We start from the raw sequence: 10,822 nt of genomic DNA on the forward strand, positions 1-10,822 counted from the left end.
ATTTATATATGCATATGCTTTTGATATTATTCGCTACTAGGATTGTCCAGGGTTTGCTACTAAACATGTCGGGTTTGGCTAGATAACCGACATATGATATCATCAGCTATAGGGCAGACATGCATCATGTGCATTTGTATGATTTGTTTGAGTATGCATATCTTGTTTTGACTAATTGTATATCTCTATATGTATATGCTACATGTGTGATAGAGGATTAATGTTGGTCTAGAATTTCTCAAAGGAATTTCATTGCAAGCATAGTCCAAACTAACAATTAACCCTTAATCAAAGTTTAGAAAGTTATCACAATGCAAATAAAAAATAATCGGGAGTATTAATCCTGGGTCGTTCTCCCTAGGAATTGCTCAACTATTAGCTATGAAGTATTTTGGAAGTTTTGTAATAAGAGACAAGAAATGTAAATAACGAAAGAAATAAGCTAACAACTAAGAAAAGTATTGGCAAGGAATGAGAATTGGAAGTCCTATCCTCATTATCATCCTCAATTGTGATGGTAATTGTCTCTTGCTTTCACTTAGTCAATCTCTAACAAATGAAGGAAAGTCAAATGAGCGAAATTGACTCTAATCCACAAGTCCTAATCAAATATTAGCTTTAGTAGAATTCAAGCCAACTAGCAATCCTCAATCACTAATCAACAAAGGAGTTGATAACTCAAGAGTCTCCAATTACTCAACCCAAGTCAAGAGTACAAAATTCTACTCTATAGCTAAAAGGAACATTTCATCAAACACCTAGAATGCAATAAAGGCAAACATCATAAAATGCAAGAATTAGTAAAGGCCATAACTAACACAAATAAGAAATCAACAATAGCAACTAAGGTAAACATAAAAAAACATGGAAACATAAAATTGCATTAAAAGAGAATTGAAATTGACAAGAGAGTTCATGAAATAAAATTGGCAAAATAAAGAAATTAACAAGAGAAGTAGATATACTAAGATACTAGAACATATAAAAGTGAAGGAAAACTAAACTGAAGCAAGAATAAAATCTAGATCTAAGAAAAAATTGAAATAAGAACCCTAAAACCTAGAGAGAGGAGAGAGCCTCTCTCTATAGAATTCTACATCCATCTCTAAAACTAAAATTAAGCTAATGTGTATCTCCTCCCATTCTCCTTCACTTCCCAGCCTCTAATATGCATACTAGGCTCGAAACTGGACCAGAAATGAGCTCTAAAATCGCCCCCAGTGTGTTCCCTTAAGTGAGGCACCTGACGCTTGTCACGCGTATGCGTCATCCATGCGTACGCGTCGTCGAACTTTGCATATGGCCATGCGTACGCATCAGTCACACATACGCGTCGTCAAACTTTGGATATGGCCACGCGTACGATGCTCCTAGTCATGCGTACGCGTCGGGGCCAACTTCTCAAATCTTTAATTTTTTGTGCTCCTTCCACTTTTGCATGCTCCCTTTCCATCCTCTAAGCCATTGCTGCCCTATAAATCTTGAAATCACTTAACAAACACATCACGGCATCAAATGGTAATAAGAGAGGATTAAAAATTAGCAATTTCAAGGCCAAGGAAGCATGTTTTCACTCTTAAGCATAAATTAGGAAGGATTCACAAAACCATGCAATTTATATGAATAAGTGCAAGAATAGTTGACAAAATCCACTCAATTCAATACAAAATAAACCAAAAAATAGTGGTTTATCAATCTCCCCACACTTAAACATTAGCATGTCCCCATGCTAAGCTCAAGAGAAGCCAAAAAGGGGTGAAAAGGAATGGTAGGGTTTATTAAATTCAACCTATAAATATGAATGCAACTAGATGCCAAATGCTTCTACCCACTTGGTTAAAAGTAAATCAATCTCCATCAACATATATGAACAAGTAGGGCTAAGATAATATGATGATTCATGAATTCCACTAATTCAAATCTCAAGAATGATGTTCAAATAGACTTGCAAGAAGAGAGCTCATGAAAATCGGGAACAAGAAATTGAGCATCGAACCCTCACCGGAAGTGTTTGCACTCTAATCACTACAAGAAAAATCAATATTTATAACAAAAAAATTGTTACAAAAAAATTGTTACAAAAAATCAGAATTTTGAAACAAAAGGATTTTGTAACAAAAAAAGGGGTCGTTGCAGTATGTCCCGTTACAAAAAGGTTTTGTAACAAAAAATGAAACTGTTACGATTCAAAGTAATATTTTGTAACAATGTTTTTTAATACAAAAACCAAAATTTGTTACGAAAGTAGCAACACTTTTTTACCTTTAAAATACTTTTTGTAACAATTTAGATTTTTGTGTCATAATATTTTGTTACAAAATACTACTTACTTTTGTAACATTTTTTATTCTTTTAGTTACAAAAATTGAAAGTTGATTTTAAAATATTTAATTAAATAATTGATATACCAAATTATCAATTAATTTTCTAAACATTATAACTCAACATTTATATAATATATAATCATATAGATAATTAAAATATCTTACATGTCATTTAGATTCTTTTATAATAAAATAAGTTCTACAAATTCAACTAAACACAACTTTTTCGTAACATAAAATTGTATCATATTAAATTTATAATTCTTGACTCTTCTAGCATATTTCGGTTAATATAAAGTCTGCATGCTGGCATCAATTTTGTATCCCTACAAATATGAACAATAAAAATAAAAATTAAAAAATCAATACATAACACTATCTTCATCAGAGTAAAAATTAAGTTAGAACTTATATGTTAAAATTAACTAATTCTTTAAAAATCTATTCTCAAAATTCAAAACTAGCCAATCAAGGATGCAAATTATCAAGAATTGACAATTCAAGTGCATGTTCTACATATTTCAATAAACAATTAAGAAATTGCGAATATCAGTGTTCCTTAAACTATGACAAAAGGGCTCCATCATAGCCACAAAAGCTACCAATGTTTCTAGTGGTGCTTCCTTTAAAATAAACCATCGAGACCTATTTTTCATCACAAAAGAACCTTGTCATACAATGAGGAACCTCAAAAGGCCAAAGCAACAAACTAGAAAACAGGAGCATCATTGAATTACTAGCAGGATTCCTGGTAATATAAAATAGTGACAACACAGCAAAAAATTAATAGCATACAAGCCAAAAAACTTTCATACAAGATTCATGAAAAAAGTTTGTGTAACCAAATGAGATATATATCTATAGAGGCAAATACATATAAATAAATGAACGATACACTTCTCTTGCACATATTAAGGTGTGCCTGAGAAATTTTGGCCAGGTTAAAAAGGAATGAATGAGTCACTTTTCATACATTCATTTAGGTTACAAAAATAATAACTAAATAATTTCAGTTCAATGCTGACTAATATATAGCAATGAGAAAATCTACCTGCTCATTTGCAGGAACAGATATCCACTCTGGCTAACTATCACCACAAAATTTCTCACAATGATTTCATACCTTCAATGAAACCAATGATCCCTCATTATGCGTTCCCATGCTGCCATCAATGCTATGCCAAACAACAACCTATGAAAACCACAGAAATCAACCCTATTTTTTTCTTAAATTTCAAAAACCACCTTCCTTGTCAGCACAGAAAAACACAAGTCCAAAGGGGTCAAAACCAGAAAAAAACTCCCAACATGAAAAAATCAGTGAGCAAGCATCAAGCAAAAGCACAAGCATCAAGCTTTACCTTCAATGACACAAGCACAAAGGAGGAGGCAACCACCGAATAGATTATCGCCAAGCAGAGCAACGATGCACCACGATGGATGGAGAAGAACCGAGACAGACTAGGAGAGCACTATCCACATGGACTAGCGGAGCAGCACCGGACCACCAGCAACACTAGAAGGCACAATGAATATAAAGCACCGACAACAATGAATATAAAGCTTAAATCCTAAATCAACGAATGATAAACCCTAACTACTTAAATCAGAATGACATAATGACATAATGACATAATACTACTTTATATGTTGAAATTTCAAAACCACAACACTACTTACCTTCTCAATGATGCAAAATTGATGCACACATTAGCAGTAGGATGCGCAGCACAAGCTGCTTCAATGTTGCAATAGAATATTACCAAGAGACAGTAACTTAATCTGCAAACACAGTTCAACTAATGGCATTTGACGCATCTCTGGAACTTTGATAAGAATAATATAACAGGAGCAGGTATTAGTGGAGAAGGATGGAACGGAAATACAAAACATAGTGCTAAGGTACCATTTTGAGCATTTTCAATACGTACATGATAAGGACGCATGAGTCTTTCAAACCTGTGACGAGTGTACAAGCAAAAGCAAGTTCCAGGTTTTACACGTCCAGCTCTGCCCCGGCGCTGCCTTGCATTTGCTTGAGATATTCAATCTTCATCCATGCTAGACAATTTCTATAACAACCACAAAACAATAATAGTGAAATAGATTTAAACAAATTCCGGCAGCATTTAAGCAGCAATTTAGCATATTTCCCAAATTCACTCAATCAAATCAATATCCATATGAATACAATAACAGTTAAACAAAATTCACATATTCATCCATATGAAATAAGCAACGAACAACTTGAGTGCACAATCTAAATTCATCATCATCATTACACAAACTAAATTCACATAACAGCAGCAGTTCACAATTCGATTCAGAAAAGAAGAAAATCATTATCATCAAATCACAGATTCACAAAAAGTCAAACAACATTCATGATCATTCAACAAACAATTCACAAAAACTTATTCCAAACACATTCAAAATAGCAAAACTTTTCTGGACCTAATTCCTTTACAAACTATGTTCAGCCTACCTAACAACCTAGAATCCACTACAACATGCATATCTAACTAAGTCTAACTAAGCAAAATTAACAGAATTAAATGAACTTAATAGAATTGAAAGAAAAATGCAATAAATGACCTGGGAAAATAGAAGCAGAATAGGGGAAAGGGGATAGGAAGAAATGGTGGTGAGGCAGCAGTGTCGGCTGCAGATGACTCCCTTTCTTTTTGAAAACGACGGCAATAGAAGCTTTGCTGGCAGTCAGTATGGCTCGACGGTGGTGACGCGGATGACTCCCTTCCTTTCCCGTCGTTCTTTCTCTTTTCCTCTGCTCAGATCCGCGTCGACGGCGGTGGGGGAACTTCGGTGGCGTCGCGTGTGACGGCAGCAGCAGCGGCTTCAATGGCGACGGTGGCAATCTCCACGAATAGTGACGGTTCGAGCTTCATGGAAGGCAGAATGGCGATGGCAATGCACAAACGGCGATGACTCTGGGTAACAACCCCTCCTTCGCGAGTTCTCCCTTTCTGCGCGAGCTCTCTCTTCTCGACAGCACAGCGGCGACTCTCTCGTCTGGGCTTGACAGTTCGGCGGCGGCAAAACGGGCTGGGCGCGGCGGCAACAAGCCAACGACGCTCTTCTCTTCTCCTCCCTCGTTGATCTCTGTGTGGGTGTGTTTGTTGTGAAGTGTGTATGTTACGTCGAAGGGGGAGGGTTTGTGTGGCTGAAGGGCTGGGTTAGGGGCAGGGGAAATTTGGGTTTTTTTTTTGTTTAATTTGGGAATTTTGAAATTTAGGGTTAGAAATTAAAGATTTTATAAAAGAATAAGGATAAATATGAATAGATATTTTGATAAAATTGGAAGGTAGAGTAATTTTAAAACTAAATATACTTTATTAAAAATATTTAAGAACATTATTTATCAACATATTACTAAGTTTAATTAACTTTTTAATTTAAATTATAAAATAAAAATATAAAATAATTAACTATAATAAAATTTACAAAAATATTAATTAATTTAACTCTAAATATTCATAAAACTAATTTAATTACTTTAGATTAATTTCTAAAAATAAAGAATTCAAATTAATAAAATAAACCATAATTTATTCATAATAGAAATTACTTAAATTAAACTATAAAATTCTTCCATTACTGAATTTTAATCTCTATCATGCAAAATATTAAATTATAATAACATTACATAAGAATCTTGATTAATATAAAAATTAGCTGAACAGATGCTTTGCGACGAAAATTCTTGTATTTTGTGACAAACAAATAACTTGTTACAAACAATATTGAATTTATTGACAAATTAATTTTTTGTTACAAAATAATTAGAGTTTTTGAAACAAATAAATGGATATTTTTTTACAAAATATTTTGAACTTTTGCAACAACTTCATCTTTTGTTACAAAATATTATAAAATTTTGCAACAAAATACAGATTCATTACAAAAGCTAATATAATTTGTAACAAAAAATTAAGTCGTTACAAAATAACTAAATATTTTGTAACAAATTATGTTGTTGTTACAAAACATTATTATATAACAATTACTAATTTTTGTTACAAAAAAAAAATTTTTGTAACAATTTTAAATTTGTTACAAAGTTTTTGTTACAAATATTTCATTTTCTTGTAGTGAATCTCTTTAGTGTTTGAGGGTTGATTCTCTCAATTCGCTACTAATCTTGTTTTCTAAGGCTAGTTTTTATTCTACCAATCAACATATATTCAATGCATGAATACACATATCAAGAGGTCTTTTCATAGGTTGTAATGGGGTTAGGGTCAAGGTAGGAATGTATTTAGTCAAGTGCACTAAAATCTGAATCCTTGATTAACCTAAACTTCCCACCTAACCTCAGACAATCCATGTAATCAAAATGAAAAACTTAAGTACCCATTGACTATCTTTGCCACATATTCATGCATCCCAATTTTGAGTTCAACTCATATGCATTGCTACCATTACTTACTTTGGAGCATTTTATCTCTTTTTTATTATTTTTTTTCTCTTTTTTTTCTACTTTTTATTTTTCTTTTCTTTTTGTTTTTCTTCTTTTTCTTTTTTTTTATGTGCTAAAATAAAGAACAAATGGGGCTAAATAGGCTCAACAATGGTTTACAACGGATGATGAAAGGGTAAGGCCATTTGGGTATGTGAGCTTTAGTGAAACAAAGGCCTCAATCACATAAATGCATTCATACATCAAACCATGGAAATATAGAATCAAGCAAGACAAAGATCACAATCTTAGAGAGAACAACACACACCAAAGCAAAATATTGGTTGATAAGATGCAACCAATTGAATAAGCTCAAAATCTCACTAGGCTTGTGTGTTCTAGCTCTAAAACCATGTTCCAAAATTAAATTCTTCAAGCAAGTTCAACAAAATTTTTTTAATTCAAATTAGTGAAATGCCCTGAAATAGTTTCTTGGAAAAGAAATCATCACTCTAACCAAGTAGTCCTAACATAAAAAATGGGTAGAATATGTATAAACTCTAACTATCATGCAATCTATCATGAAATGCAACATCTAACTAACAAAGAAGATTAGGAATTGGTGTTGGAAAAGGAAGTAGTTACCCATGGAAGTCAGTCCTCGACCTCCCCACGCTTAAAGATCGCACCGTCCTCGGTGCATTCAAAGATGAGCAAAGTGGATATGGAATCGCCACATTCAATGGCCTAAGGATGGTGTGACAGGGGCACCTCCATGTCCACCTCTTGATATATTTCTTGGCAAAATCGGAAGTGGGCTCCGGTGAGTCGGACTCCTCCAAGGTGGGTTTTCACAACTGATGAGCTTCTTCAAAGGATTGTGCAGAGGGACTTGTTGTTCGCCTTATTTAGAAGCTTTTCCTTTCCCTTCTTGGTTGCCAGCCTGAAAGGAGAGAAAAAAGAAGGGAGATTAACCCCACAAACAAAGATGTCAAAACAAATAGAATATAGGTGGGGGCTAATGCCGAATAAGAATGGGGTTCTCAACTACATGGTAGCTACGACATGTAAGTGAGAAAGAAATATAAGCGAAGGGCATATCAACTAACACTTGATGCAAGAGTAAAATCAAAACATAAGTAAATGGCATGGAGATCATTTAGAGCATCAAATTCAAATAGGAAAGAGTGGGTCATGAAAGATGTAAAAACCGCGACTAATCAACCGGTTAATTAAGTGAAATTGTCCAAATTAGACTTCAAAAAGTTAGAGTGCGAAATTGAGGATTTAAAGGTGATTTTCGGACTCAGTGGGTCTTTCTGAGTCAGAAAATGTGCTTTCTGTGAAAAATCGCAAAAAATTGCGAACCGGCAATTGAACCGGTTGAACCGGTTCAAGTCTGCCCAATACCGCATGAGAAAAAGTGAAAACCAGCAAAAACCTTAGAAAAATGTTAGAAATGAAAAATCGGACGTTAATTTTAAAGGTTTGGCCCGAAGTTGGGCCAAACGGGCTAAAAATGCTAATGAGTTGGACGGGGCCCAAGTTGGGCCCAAGCCCAACATATATAAACACTAAGTGAACCCTTTTCACCTTCATTAAACACACACACATCAGAATTGAAAGAAGGAGAGGAGAAGAGATTGAGCACTATTCATCTCAATCTTCCAACCCCCATATCTTGAGCTAGAGAGCTCCGATCGCCGCACCGTTTGCGGCTACGCATTCCTCGTGAAGAGCTCTACAAAACCCATATAAGAAACTGGTAAGAAAAATTCGAAATCTTCTCAGTTCCACTCTTGAAAGTTTCGGTTCCTAGGGCTTTGGGGTTAAATGAGTTTTTGTGATTTTTGATGTTTAGGTTTGCCCTAAGCCTTGCTTAGCCTTGGGTTTTGACATCTAAAATGGTTGGAAGAGGTAAGAGCCACTAAATCCTTATGAATTTATGTTTAATTGGAACCCTAGGTTGATTTGAGGTGATTTGTATGCATATAGTTTGATTACTTTGGCTTTGGGAGCTTTTGGAACTTAATTGTGCTTATTGGAGTGGAAGTGAAAGCTTGGTTTGTGGTTGGGAGCTTGTTTGGGCTAAATTGAAGTTTTGGTGCATAAAGGGAATCGGCCAAGGTATGGTTTCGGTTTCCTCTATGTAGTATATAATATTCATGGACACTTAGGCTAGTGACCCATATGATAGGTTCAAAATTTTATGTTGTTGATGATTGTTTGTGTTGATGAAGTATAATAATTTGGTGTTGTTGTTATGGTTAAATGATGAAGTTAGATATAATGGATATGGATAAATGAGCTTTGTTGAATATTAATTTGAATTGTGAATTGATATGATGATGAGAATTGATGGTAATATAATGAAGATTGGTGAGCATGATGCATATGTGATATTGAAGTATGGATAATGAAATGTGCGGGAAAAAGGTGGTATGATTGATGTACTATGACACAAGAGGTCAATTTTGATGAAAAATGGGGTTTTTTAATGGTTTGAGTTGGTTTGGTTGTGTTGTATAAAGGAATTGAGAAAATTGTGATTTTGGGTAAAAACTGGATTTTGGTGAACTTTGCTCGATCATAACTTTTGCCTCAGTTTTTGAAACTAATTGAAATTTATTTCGAATTAAAGATCTTTGAAAACCCATTAAATCGATATAAAGTTTGTGAAATTTAGAATTTTATAGAGGAAGTTATGATCATTCAAAGTTAGTGTTAAAAATATGAAATTCTACAAAGTTGCAGAATTCCATGATTTCTGGTATGTGCGGGCGCACATACTTGTGCGGACGCACACCCTGCGAGCATTTTGACCTGTGCAGTCGCACACACCTGTGCACATGCACAGGCAGGGGAGTGCGTTCTGTTTGCAGTGCTAGCACAGCTTGTGTGCGCACATATCCAAGGAAAAACTTCAACCTATGCAGACGCACAGGTCTGTGCGGATGCACACGTTGGGAAGGTCAGTCTGTTGGGGGCGCTGACACAGGTTGTGCGAGTGAACATATTCTGAAAATTTTGTAACCTGTGCGTACGCACAAACCCCTGTGCGTACGCACACATTTTAAAATTCCTGGGCGTGCGCACGCACACACCCCTGTACGGCCGCACACGTCCTGTTTATCAAATTTTGCTTATTTTTCTACTATTCTACCTTCCTTACAAGGTTGTAAGCTTCTAAAACACCATTTTAAGATTTTTGGGCTTAGTTTTGAGTATTAAAACATGGGATAAAACTTAAAGGTTCTAGAACATGGTTCAATGATAAATTAGAAAACGGAGGCCTAGGTTTCTGGCGTGTTGAGAATGATTTGATGTTGGGTGAAGGATGATTGATATATGAGATGAGGAATGATGAACTTTTGATATTGGAAACTGAGTTTTGAATGGATAGTGGTGGAGATGAGTCGAGGACTCGGATTGAGATGATAGATCTCTGTATACTGAAAATGCTTTTTGAAAACCACTGAGATAATGTTTTTATTGAGATTATGAGATGCTATGCGCCCGGCAGGGACGGTGGTTAATCCCGCCTGTCAAGGTAGCAGGGGCGGCGTAAAGATGGTGGTTAATCCCGTTTACGTTGAGATGTAAGGTCTGAGGCAAGAGTATCCCGCTCGCATCCTTTCGGATCTATAGGCGTGCAGGCGCTGGTACCTGGACAGTGATCCGGGGGTTCCCATATGAGAAATCTGAAGGGCGACATCTCTATGGAGATGTGTCGGGTTGGCAATTGAACCGACAATGTGATATCACAACCAGTAGGGCATGCATTCATCATATGTATTTTCTATCTGCTTGTTTGCTTTGCCGATTTGTAATTGTATGCCTAATTGAATAACATGCCTAATTGCTATCTGAATTAATTGCCTTATATGCTTTTACTTGTGAATTACTTTTATTGTTATTAATTGTGTTTTCTGCTGGGATTGAGGAGGTTCGAAAGGCGGTAGCGATGGGATCATATGGAGGATAGGTTGGCGAAGGCTGTGGGACAGCGGTGTTTGGTTAGAGTAGAAATCCCTTGAGATAGATTACTCGGTTTATTGATGATAAGGTTTATATTATGCTT

Source organism: Arachis hypogaea, chromosome 16, assembly GCF_003086295.3.
Source record: "Arachis hypogaea cultivar Tifrunner chromosome 16, arahy.Tifrunner.gnm2.J5K5, whole genome shotgun sequence".
In the NCBI taxonomy this organism is placed as follows: Eukaryota; Viridiplantae; Streptophyta; class Magnoliopsida; order Fabales; family Fabaceae; genus Arachis; species Arachis hypogaea.